Source organism: Jaculus jaculus, chromosome 19 (genome assembly GCF_020740685.1).
Source record: "Jaculus jaculus isolate mJacJac1 chromosome 19, mJacJac1.mat.Y.cur, whole genome shotgun sequence".
NCBI lineage: Eukaryota > Metazoa > Chordata > Mammalia > Rodentia > Dipodidae > Jaculus > Jaculus jaculus.
Window position 1 is genome coordinate 40,006,351 of NC_059120.1, and position 12,781 is coordinate 40,019,131.

Consider the following 12,781-nt stretch of genomic DNA (forward strand, 5'->3'; position numbering starts at 1 on the left):
ACTATTGTATACTTGTTGATAAGCATTTTCTAGAAGCTATTCATCAAATATAAAGAATCATTTCTGTTCAAGGATCAGTGTGTGGGAAGAATACTAAACACCTATCGAGAAATCACATATACTTAAAATAACAAAACCAGTGCTGCTCTCTATCATAAAAGAACATGAAAATTTAAGCTAGATGTGGGGGTGCACGCCTTTAATTCCAACATTTGGGAGGCAGAGGAAGGAGGATCACTGTGAGACTGGGCTAGAGCAAGATCCTACCTCAAAAAAAAAAAAGAAAAAAAAAAGAACATGACAATTTAAATTTTTTATACTTTGGTAATATTTTATTCCCTACACAGGCTTCAATTCTATTTAGTCTTTTATGCAAAGTTACCACTGGGATTTACTGAATAAGAATCTCAGTATTACTCTAAAGAACAGGTTTCTTTTGAGGAAAAGAGCTGCCTTAATAACTTCTTTCACATGTTCACTTTAAATAAAAAGTTATCAGAAATGTTGTTTGAACCAATTTTAGGTATCATACAACATACTATACATACAATTCTCACACAAGAGAATCAAAGGCCTCCGTTTTAAGGAAAATTTCCACCTTTACATTTTTTTTTCTTGTCGAAGCAGGAACTCACTTTATTGTTACAGGGGGTTGCCTATATAATGTTATAACGAAGGCGGGGATTCTAGGATGGGGGCAGAGGTAAGGGCCAATTGTAAACTGTGACTATTGAAATGATAATTCCAACTCCTACGCGGAAGTGGCAGGCCAGAAGCCATTAGGCGTCTTGCTGAGTCCTAGCTGGCCACAGACAGGTCGCCAAACTTTAGCTAGACTCGGGAAGTTCCACTAGGCCTCACACCCGGAACTTTCTAGGCCCCACATCTCCCCCTTTTGTTTTGTAAGAGCATTAGTCACCATGGCTTCTGTCTTAGGTTGTCCCCCTCTGGGAATCTTACCCATCACTGGGTACCAGGTGTTTAGCTCGCTGAGAATCCACCTTTACTTTTAAGTATACTTGTTGGTAAGTGTTTTTTCTTTTCTTTTCTGTTTGTTTTTTGTTTTTGTTTTTCGAGGTAGGGTCTCACTCTGGCTCAGGCTGACCTGGAATTCACTATGTAGTCTCAGGGTGGCCTCGAACTTACAGCGCTCCTCCTACCTCGGCCTCCCAAGTGCTAGGATTAAAGGCATACGCCACCATGCCTGCCTTTCTTTTCTTTTCTTTTTTGACTGCCTCATTCAGTATTTACTGAAGTGTTGTAAGAACTCCTTTTTATATGATCTTCACACCCCAGAACAAGATACTACAACACTCTGACTCTAATGAAGAAATGAAAATGGATGGATATACAAAGAGGGATATTCCCTCTGCTCTGAAAGTGAGCAAACTTTTCACATATGACCCACAGGTTTTCACTCCTCTGAAGCCCATTTAAAATCAGAATATCTCCATTTAAGTCAATGTATCCTCACAAATTACAAAGTTTGGTCACTATGAAAGACTGAACAAGGGCTGGAGAGATGGCTTAGCGGTTAAGTGCTTGCTTGTGAAGCCTAAGGATCCTGGTTCAAGGCTCAATTCCCCAGGACCCACATTAGCCAGATGCACAAGGGGGCGCACGTGTCTGGAGTTCATTTGCAGTGGCTGGAGGGGCCTGGCGTGCCCATTCTCTCTCTTCTCTCCCTATCTGCCTTGTTCTCTCTCTGAACAAAGTAACCCCTGGAACTGGAGCAGTTAAGGCATTTGCCTGCAAAGCCAAAGGACCCAGGTTCAATTCCCCAGGACCCACGTTAGCCAGATGCACAGGGGATGCATGTGTCTGGAGTTCATTTGCAGTGGCTGGATGCCATGGCGCACCCTCTGTCTCTCTCTCTCTCTCCCTCTTTCTCTGTCAAATTAATAAGTAAACAAAATATTTTTTAAAAGGAAAAATATTAACCCCTGCAACTGACACAAGTCTAATTACTCCCTCCACTCCCCACAAAACTGGGAAGTAGCAGGGTCTGAGACCTTTAAATCTGAGATCTCAGCTCCTAAGACATTGCCACCAATCGCTCATAGTTGTAGGTCTACGTACCTCATTCTCCAGTAGTTCCCCCAATTTTAAGTATAGCCATACTGACATGCATGTGGCACATGTGTGCACTCACGTGCGTGCACACACACACACACACACACACTCACTCTCAGGTAAGACACTTATTTTAGTTTGTCGATAAATTATGAAGAATATGAACTAGATGTATACTGGGTTTTATAGGTACTTTGTAAACATCAGAGTCACTTGGATCCTTTTCTCTAAAAGCCTGAAATCAGATTATGCAAGCAGGAATCCCTACTTTCCCAGACGCTGTCCACTGGACCAAACTTCAGGGCTACATCAGGATCAGGGAAACCACTTGAATGAAGAGAACCGCCTAGCATGCGCACCTCTTCTGCTGCTGGGCTACTAATTGGCAAAAGTCCTGAGCAGCTCCCACAGAATCTGTTTTTCCATCTTCTGGGGACAGACAGACCCTCACTGCCGAGGGCAACTTTCGAACTTGATCTTCTTTGTCATTACTGTTTGCAAAGTCTGGTCAGTATTTGGAACAATCTAGGCATGCAAGTTCCTGCTGTTGTTTTAAAATTTCATCCATCCATCTGGAATTGTTTCTTTTTATTTATTTATTTATTTCTATTTTTATTATTAGATATGGACATATTTTGTGTGTAAACATCACATGTTGGTAACCGTCCTTTCCCTCCTCCTTGCCCCTTTTCTGAAGAGGCCTTTCTTTTGGGGGATGCAGGTCAACCCCATAGGGATTGTGGGTCATGCATTATGGGGGCAGCAGTCAGTTATGGGGAAGAGGCAATGTCTCTGTGCAAAATGTCCCAACTTGTGGCTGTAACAATGTTTCCGCCCCCTCTCCTGCAAAATTCCCTGAGCGATGCTGGGAGCATTTTAAGTCTACTTCAGTGATGGGCACTTAGGAGCATCTAGACGTCTGGTCTGGTAGGGGTTGAGTGTCCTCAGTGTCTTTCTCCATCACCCTTGTGCTGGAATTGTTTCTTTTGAAAATACTTCATCTCTGCTGCCATATTCCTCCTCCTCAGCAGCCTAAAATTTTTTTTAATATTTTATTTTTATTTATTTATTTGAGGGGCTGAAGGGATGGCTTAGTGGTTAGGGTGTTTGCCTGCAAAGCCAAAGGACCCAGGTTTGATTCCCCAGGACCTACATTAGCCAGATGCACAAGGGGGCGCATGCATCTGGAGTTCATTTTCAGTGGCTGGAGGCTCTGGCGTGCCCATTCTCTCACTCTCTCTCTGTCAAATAAGGAAGTAAATAAAAATTAAATACTTATTTGAAAGAGGGAGGAAGGGAAGGAGAGAGAGGAGGGTGGGACAGATAGAAAGAGAATGAGCAGGCCAGGGCTTCCAGCGCTGGAAACAAACTCCAGATACACGTGCCACCCTGTGCATCTGGCTTACATGGGTCCTAGGGAATCGAACCTGTGTCCCTTGGCTTTGCAGGTAAGCACCTTAACCACTAAGCCATCTCTCCAGCCCTCATTTGACTTGTTTTTTGTTTGTTTGTTTTGTTCTTGCTTTTTTCAGGAAGGGCTCTATAACGTTACCTGTTCTTAGATTGGTATAAGCGCTAGGCAAGCCTGATGGTGGTCTTATGCTTCTGAAGGCATCTGTAACTTGGCCAAATGCCTCAAGACTCAGTTCACCTACTCCAGTCCTCTACTTAGCAAGACTCCTAGCTGACAGAGGCGGCTTAGGTGACCAGAAGCAAGAGAGAGAATATAGCTTACTACTGCCCTTGTGCTGTTTGTTTCCTTACCCATCTCATCAGTGAGGGGCGATGGAAAACACAAATTAGTTTACATCTGCTTGGGTCTGAGGCACGGAAGCTCTGCCCTGAACTTACAGCCAGATTGCAACATCTTTTTTTTTTTTCTTAGTTTTTTTTTTGAGGTTGGGTCTCGCTCTAGCCCAGGCTGACCTAGAATTCACTATGTAGTCTTAGGGTGGCCTCAAACTCATGGCAATTCTCCTACCTCTGCCTCCAGAGTGCTGGCATCAAAGACGTGTGCCACCACACCCGGCTGCAGATTGCAGCAGCTTTAAGTACCACATGACAATCTACCAATTGTAAGAACAAGGAAAACTTGGCAGAACAGAGAACCAAGCCTCTTAGCATGTCAACCTTTTTTAAAAAATGTTTTAGGTGTTTATTATTTATCTGAGGGAGAGAGGGAGGGAGGGAAGAGACACAGGGAGGAAGAGGCAGACAGAGAATGGGCACGCCAGAGCCTCTAGCCACTGTAAACAAACTCCAGATGCATGCACCTTGTGTATCTGGCTTTACATGGGTCCTGGGGAATTGAACCTGGATCCTTAGGCTTTGCAGGCAAGTGCCTTAACTGTTAACTGCACAGCCATGTCTTCAGCCTGAATGTCAACTTTTTTTTTTTTTTTGAGGTAGAGTCTCACTCTAGACCAGGCTGACCTGAAATTCACTATGGAGTCTCAGGGTGGCCTTGAACTCACAGAAGTCCTTCTAACTCTGCCTCTGGAGTACTGGGATTAAAGGCGTGCGCCACCACACCTGGCCTCATGTCAACTTTTTAACTGTAGTCTTTAAACATAAAAACATCTGACTAGGAGAGACAGAAAATGGTTAACTGAGTCTGTAAAGCAGTTAAAAAGCAGAGTTGAGGCTGGAGAGATGGCTTATTGGTTAAGGTATTTGCCCGTGACGCCTAAGGAACCATGTTTGACTCTCCAGATCCCCTGTAAGCCAGATGCACAAAGGTGAGGTAAGTGCAAGGTCTCACATGCCCACTGGGTGGCACAAGTGTCTGGAGTTCAATTGCAGTGGCTGAGTCCCTGACGTATCAGTTCTATCTCTTTCTCTCTCTCCCTCTCTCTCTCTCTCTCTGTAAAATAAAAAAATCAAAATAAAAAAAAAATAGAGTTGAACTTTGGCACATTCAAGAACATCTGTCTGTTGTTGTAGCAAGCATGAACACTTTATGGTTTTTTGTTTTAATTTTTTATTTATTTATTTGAGAGCGACAGACAGAGAGAAAGACAGATAGAGGGAGAGAGAGAATGGGCGCGCCAGGGCTTCCAGCCTCTGCAAACGAACTCCAGACGCGTGCGCCCCCTTGTGCATCTGGCTAACGTGGGACCTGGGGAACCGAGCCTCGAACTGGGGTCCTTAGGCTTCACAGGCAAGCGCTTAACCGCTAAGCCATCTCTCCAGCCCCACTTTATGTTTTAAAGCTGAAAACCTAGAAGCCAGTTCTTAGGTAGCTTAACATCACCTCAAAATCCATCGTTTTTGTCTGCGCTGGACTAGACACAAACTAATCCTGATAGAGATATCTATCGCAATCAATCTGATGTGCTTCATTTCTGTTACCCATGACTGTTAGATGGAGCTTAGACCAGATATATTAACACTGGGCTGAAGAGATGGCTTAGTGGTTAAGGTACTTGCCTACAAAGCCCAAGGACCTAGGTTCAATTTTCAGGGCCCACAAAAAGCCAGATGTTAGAGGCCCTGGTCCACCCATTCTCCATCTGCCTCTTTTTTTTTCCTCTCTCTCTAACAATTATAGAGATATATAAATTATAGAGATATAAATAATAAAATATTTAAAAAATGAAAAAGATATACTAACATTATTTGTACTTAGCAGGTGTTAGAGCTAAGACTTGAGGTTAATTCATGTTGTCTCAGGAGTTTAGGTTGGGAGCCTTCTAATATGACTTGAAACGTGGAGGATATCGCAGGACACTGGGGAGTGTTGTAGACCGCTTCATGATGCTGGGATGAACATCCAAACCAGGCACAGCTTATGGGAGGAAAGGGTTTATGTCAGGCTTACAGATCCAGGGAGAAGTCTGTCAATGGCAGAAGAAGCTGCTTCCATACAACCAAGCAGAGGAAAAAAAAAAAAAAAAAGCAAAACAAAGGCAGGCATGGTGGTGCCCAACTTTAATCCCAGCACTCGGGAGACAGAGGTAGGAGGATCACCATGAGTTCGAGGCCACCCTGAGACTACATAGTGAATTCCAGGTCAGCCTGGGCTAGAGTGAGATCCTACCTCAAAAAAAAAAAAAAAAAAAAAGCAGGGGCTGGAGAGATGGCTTAGTGGTTAAGCGCTTGCCTGGGAAGCCTAAGGACCCCGGTACAAGGCTCAATTCCCCAAGACCCATGTTAGCCACATGCACAAGGGGGCACAGGCATCTGGAATTTGTTTGCAGTGGCTGGAAGCCCTGGCGTGCCCATTCTCTCTCTGTCTCTCTTCTCTCTCTCTCCTTGCAAATAAATAAATTTTACATAAAAACAAAACAAAAAGCAGCCAGTAAACATTAAAAAGCAATGAGCACAAACCTGCAGTAAGCAAGACCCACAAAGCTCAGACCCCCCTGCATGCCTTTGGGGCTGGACCTCAGGGTCCACTCCCAGTGATACCTCCTCCAGCCAGGCCACTGAAGTCCCAGAAAGCAAGGTTTAGTAAAATACCTGAGTGTATGGGGGACATACACCCAGGTTACCACAGGGGTCTCTATTACACCAAGTCATGGGACTTTGAAAAAGAGGGTGGCTGCTCAGGTGGAGATGAGCCTTCTCCCTCACAGAGTAAGGCAAAGATAGTGCGGGGGGTGGGGGGGAGTCAGTCTGCATTCTTTTGCCCATTCAGCATAACCCGTAAGACAGAGAAAGAGGGTGTTTGGGGAGGGAGATTATTGCAGGAGTTTAAAAAAAGAAGCAACCACAAAAGTATGGCAACCTTTCTCATTTAGAACTCTGCACCAGAGGCATCATTGGCTGTCTCTGGTCCCACTTCCTGGCAAAAGGCAGGTGTGTGTATACGTCTTGACTGGCCTCTACTCTCAGGGGTGGTTGCTGGAGCTGTCCCCAGAGGACACATGAAGTTCAGGTTGCATTGCTCCTGGAGGGGGGTGGAAAGGGGAGACAGAGAAGATGAATTTCCTCAACAGGTCAGTGGCAGCCCAGGGACTGGTCATGGGGATTCTACCATAACTAAGCCTTGTGTGTGGGCGGGGGGGGGCGATACTGTAAGGTTACTCCAGGTACTGGTACTGCCCTTTGGTGTCTTCAGCTCTCCCCATGTGGGCCACGATGGCTGAAGTGGGGATCCAGCAGCCCTGCTCTGTTGAACCACATCCTTACTTCGAGACACACAGAGCCAAGCCAGGCAGAGACACTCAAAAGGCTGGCAGGAGAGAGAGAGTGGACATCAGCAGCAAGCTTTATTGCACAGACAGGAGCAACCAGGCAGACGTGATCACAAGCAAGAACGGCACCCAATCGGGAATATTGGGTGGGAGCCTCCAAAAGTGGGAAACTCAAATGAGGGCTGGATTCAGGAGGTTCAAGTATGTTGGGGCTGTCTTTACCTATAACTGGAGCTGTCCTAAATTGATTGTCTATTGAAAGGTTAGTAGCAACAAGGAGCTCTTTTGTGGTGAGGAGGGAACAGGGAACAGGACAGGCTGATCACAGAAGCAGTGATTAGTTGCCCTGACCAACCACAATGCTTTTGGATGAACTCCCAGGGGACCGACCTGTCCCCATCGTGCATGAAGTTTCTCAGTCTTCAAGCCAGCCATACAGTTTCTAAGTCTCTTAGTTATATAATTCCCAGAAACCGGGGCTTCTCCCTCGCAACCACATGTACTGAGTAAATGTGGGCTACAGTCCCTATTCCTGTCCCAACCGCTGCATATCTACCATATGCCAGCTTTGTGCGGGGTCCCAGGAGGTTCAATAGCAAAACCTCCCTGCCACAGGCTCTCTCACCCTGGACAGAGTTCACAGAAAGCCCTGCTTCTGCAGAGGCCAAAAGATGGAAGGCTTCCTTGAGCCATCATAAGAGTTACAGCTGACATTCATTACAAAAGACGGGTTAAGAAGAAGAAAGCCCAAGCGTATCTAATGGAATAGCATGTAACCCTGGCAGCCTTCAGAAATGCAGACCAGAGGCCAAGGAGGAAAGTGTATGCTTAGTGAAAAATGGTGTGATAGTTTGAATGACGCTCCTCAGTAGATTCAGGAGTTTTATTCAAGCGCATCACTTGGTGTCACTGTGGGCAGATCCTGGGGTCCAGCCCTAAGGTGTGGGGGACAGATCTGAATTCCAGCCTAAGGTATGTGAGCGCTGGAGCTTGGCCTGGGCTTCCTGGAGTGGGCATGCCTATGGTGCCGCTGGTGGGCTTTCTCTCTGCGTGGACCTGTGAAAGGGGGCCAGCTTCTTCTGCCATTATGGAACTTCCCCTTGATCTGTAAGCTTCAACTAAATCCCTTCTTCCTCTGGCCTGGAGGTTCTGCAAAGCCAAAGGACCCAGGTTCAATTCCCCAGGACCCACATAAACCAGATGCACAAGGTGGTGAATGTGACTGGAGTTTGTTTGTAGTAGCTAAAGACCCTGGAGTGCCCATTCTCTCCCCTTCTCTCCTCTCCTCTTCTCTCCTCTCCTCTCCTCTCCTCTCCTTCCTCCTCCTCCTCCTCCTTCTTCTTCTCCTCTCTCTCTCTCTCTCTCTCTCTCTCTCTCTCTCTCTCTCTATATATATATATATATATATATATATATATATACATATACATATATATATGTGCATATGTGTGTGTGTGCCTCTTTCTCTCAAATAAATAAAATTTAAAAAGTAAAATATTTTAGGGGCTGGCGAGATGGCTTTGCAGTACAGGCATTTGCCTGCAAAGCCAAAGGACCCAGGTTCAATTCCCCAGGACCCATGTAAGCCAGATGCACAGGGGGCACAAGTATCTGGAGTTCATTTGCAGTGGCTGGAGGCCCTGACATCCCCATTCTCTCTCTCTATCTCTCTCAAATAAATAAATATAAAGTACATGTTTTTAAAAAGTGAAATTTTTTTTTAATTATTTATTTATTTGAGAGTGACAGAGAGAAAGACACAGAGAGAAAGACAGATAGAGGGAGAGAGAGAGAATGGGTGCGCCAGGGCTTCCAGCCTCTGCAAACGAACTCCAGACGCGTGCGCCCCTTGTGCATCTGGCTAATGTGGGACCTGGGGAACCGAGCCTCGAACGGGGGTCCTTAGGCTTCACAGGCAAGCGTTTAACCGCTAAGCCATCTCTCCAGCCCAAAAAGTGAAATATTTTTAAAAGGTACGATCTAATGTAAAAGACTGGGGATCTGTGCAGACTCTTCTCAGCTTTGCTGCATAGCCTTCCTTCCCTGGGGGATGGGCAGAACACCTCTGGACTGAGGCCTTCATGGGGGAAGCAAGAAGAAAGAGAATGAGCTCCCAAAATGTTGTGGCTTTCTTTGGGAAGGGTTCTGCTGTGTATGAGTATCTTGGAGCAGGAGGCAAGGCAAGAGACAAAAGAACAAACAGACCCTCCGCTGCCCTTCCAATGCCATGCAGGATCAAGTGCCCTGCGTTCCACAGCGCCGCTCTGGGCCCCTCTTCTGGGTCCCATCGCCTCCCATCAGCCGTGAGGCCTGCAAGCAGCTCAACCCCTTCAACATGACGACCCCTCTACAAACAGTCACGCCTACAGGAAGACTCCAAGTCTACTGCTGGGAAGTTGAGGGTGGGGAGGGAGGCAGAGCTGTTGACAATGACTCTGCATCTCACCCTCTTCCTCCTCTGAGCACTATCAGGGGGCAACAGGGAAGCCCTCGTCGTGCACAGCAGAAAGGACCTGTCGGGGTACCTGGCCGGGCATTCTACTCTCAGCACAAAGCTGTATACAGCACGTCTAACCAAAATACAAAGTACCCCCAAGACAGGAAACTCTGGCCTACAGACACAGGAATTCCTCAAGCCCCAAAAGCCAGTTGCTTGCAGTGGCTGAAGGGCCTCCACAGTGACGTTTTACAAGAAGCCTGGGGAGAAGGGCCGGTTCTGGGAGCACAGGACAGTCCCCCCCACTCTGCCTCGGTCTTCAGGCCATCCCGCCACCATTTCCACGTACGGCGGCGTACGGCGCCCTCGTGCGGGCCAGAGCCGCACTGCAGCCCGGCCGCCAGGCTCCGCGCCGCTCGCGTCCTCAGCTCTTCCAGGACCCGCTTTTCCCACCTTCCAGAACTGCTTCCACCAGATGCCAACGGGCCTTCCCCTCAACTCACATCTCATTCCCTCTTTCCTATTGTGCCTGAATATTTTCTTACATTGTAAAAGTCAGCATGCTATGAGCATCCAAAGTTACGTAGTGCTTATATCACAAGCTATACCTCCTCCCGCCCCCGCCATGCAGCAGCATAGAGCAGCGACATCGGTCATCTGACCTGGCTGTCATGAGCCAGGACCCACCCCAGAAACGCCTATGCTGCCACTCTGGGGCTCAGAAAGTCACAGCGAGGACGTGGGTCAGCACTGTAGTCCTCTGAAGGCCAAGGGTGAACAATGTAACACATGCATTTGGAGTTCGTTTGCAGTGGCCAAAGGCCCTGAGCACCTGTTCTTTCTTTCTTTCTATCTGCCCCCATCTCAAATAAATAAATATATATATATTTTTTATATTTATATTTTTTAAACCCTAACCTTGGAGATGGCATACTATCACATCTAGCATCTAGTATATCTTTTTTTGTTGTTTTTTTTTTTTCGAGGTAGGGTCTCACTCTAGCCCGGGCTGACCTGGAACTCACTATGTAGTCTCAGGGTGGCCTTGACCTCATGGCAATCCTCCTACCTCTGCCTCCCAAGTGCTGAGATTAAAAGCGAGCGCCACCATGCCCAGCACATCTAGTCAGCCCGAGCTAGAGTGAGACCCTACCTTGGGGAAAAAAAAAAATCAAAAACTGACAAGGTTGATTATAAAATACAATGTGATCAACCCATGGACTCATCATTCACGTAATTAGAAGCTCATACACTGGGCTTGGAGAACTCATGTCTGCAATCCCAGCACTCAAGAGGCTGAACTAGGAGCATCACTATGAGTTCAAGGCTCAGGCTGGGCTAGAATGAGATCTGACCCTGCCTCAAAAAAAAAAAAAATAGTAACTCACTTAGTAATGTCTGTTTTCTTAACCATACAAATCTACACCTTGAATTTTATATTTTTAAACTTCCCCACATAGGTACTATGACTAAATGATGTCTTTGTTTAGTTTCACTGTTTTTTGTTTTTTTTTCAAGGTAGGGTCTCACTCTAGCCTAGGATAACCCGGAATCAACTCTGTAGTCTCAGGGTGGCCTCGAACTCATGGCGATCCTCTTACCTCTGCCTCCCGAGTGCTGGGATTAAAGGCGTGCGCCACCACACCCAGCTAGTTTCACAGCTCTATGTAGTCAGCAGTTATCTACTCCTCTGAGATCTTCACCTTACTTCCTTGGTTCTCTTCCTCCAAACTCCACAGTTCTAGAAAACTGTTCGCTTCTATTCTCATGCTCTGGAGTCACTGCTGTCTGCCTTTCGTGTGTGTGTGTGTGTGTGTGTGTGTGTGTGTGTGTGTATTTTTCAGCTGGGAGCTTGTGAGTGTGGAAGCCAGAGGTCGATGTGAGGTGTTGTTCTCAATCCTGCTCCACCTTATTCTTTGAGACAGGGTCTCTCTGTCTAAACTAAGAGCTCATGGTTCAACCAGACTAGGTAGCCAGTTAGCCTCAGGGATCCTCCTGTCTCTGCCTCTCCAGAGCTTGGATCACACCACTACACCCATCATTTTACATGGGGCCCAAGGATCTGAACTCAGGTCATTATGCTTGTGTGGCAAGCGCATTACCGTCTGAGCCATCTCCCCAGCCCCACTTTTCCTGACATTATTTCTGGGTCACTTGTGTTCTTTACTTATCTTCTCCTTTGTGCACAGGTATGTGGGTCATTTCCTCTCTTTTTGCCAATTGAACTGTGCCACTTCAGTACCGTTAGCCCACACCTCCTGGCAAATATGTGCATCTTTCCCCACATTTATCGGTACGTACGAGGTTGGATTCCAGTTTCCAAGAGGTCAAATTGTCTTCTAAAGTGCTCGCACTGGTTTCTACCTGTGCAAGTTGTACCAAATCCTGGTCACTGGCATCCTCTCCTGAAGCATGTCTGGTCACGTGGTGGTTGGAGGCAGGACCCAAAACCTAAGAGACGGGTTGGATGAGAGGTAGAAGAGCTGGCAGAGGGAGGGCCCCTGCCCCCGAATCCCAGCCAACTTGGCATTTGTGCCTGGACAAGCCTCTGGCTGCCCTCTGAAGAAGAGTCACTCAGAGAGCTGTCATTGTACCTGGTGGCCTCCGTGAGTCCAAGAGAACATTTCTACCTTGCAGTTAGGAATTTTCACGCTGCACGGACATTACCACAGTCCTAACGGAAGCCTGTGGGACCACTGTGCCATCTTTGTTTCGTTCCCCGCTCCACCCCCACTGAGGCAGCTCTTCTGAAAAGCAGACGGAAATGCAAGAACCAAAACCAAGCAAACTGCAGTGCTTCTCTCTCTCTTTGCTTGCAATTAATTAATTTTAAAAATACTGGAGCTTCAGCCTTCATCCTGCGGGAAAGCTGAGACCCCTTGCTGTTTTCTCTAAATTAAACAGTTTTGTCTGTAGAGATCAAATCCGGTGTTCTCTTTTGCTTTCCTCTTACTTTCCTTAGTTTTTCTTCTCTCTACCACTGCTTGAAAATAAATAAAAATATTTTTAGAAGTGTTTTTAAACTTTAACCCTAGCATGGTGGTGTACACTTGTAATCCCATCACTGGAGAGGTGGAGGCAAGAGGATCGGAAGTTCCAAGTCATCCTTGACTACATGGGAACTGCAAGGTCA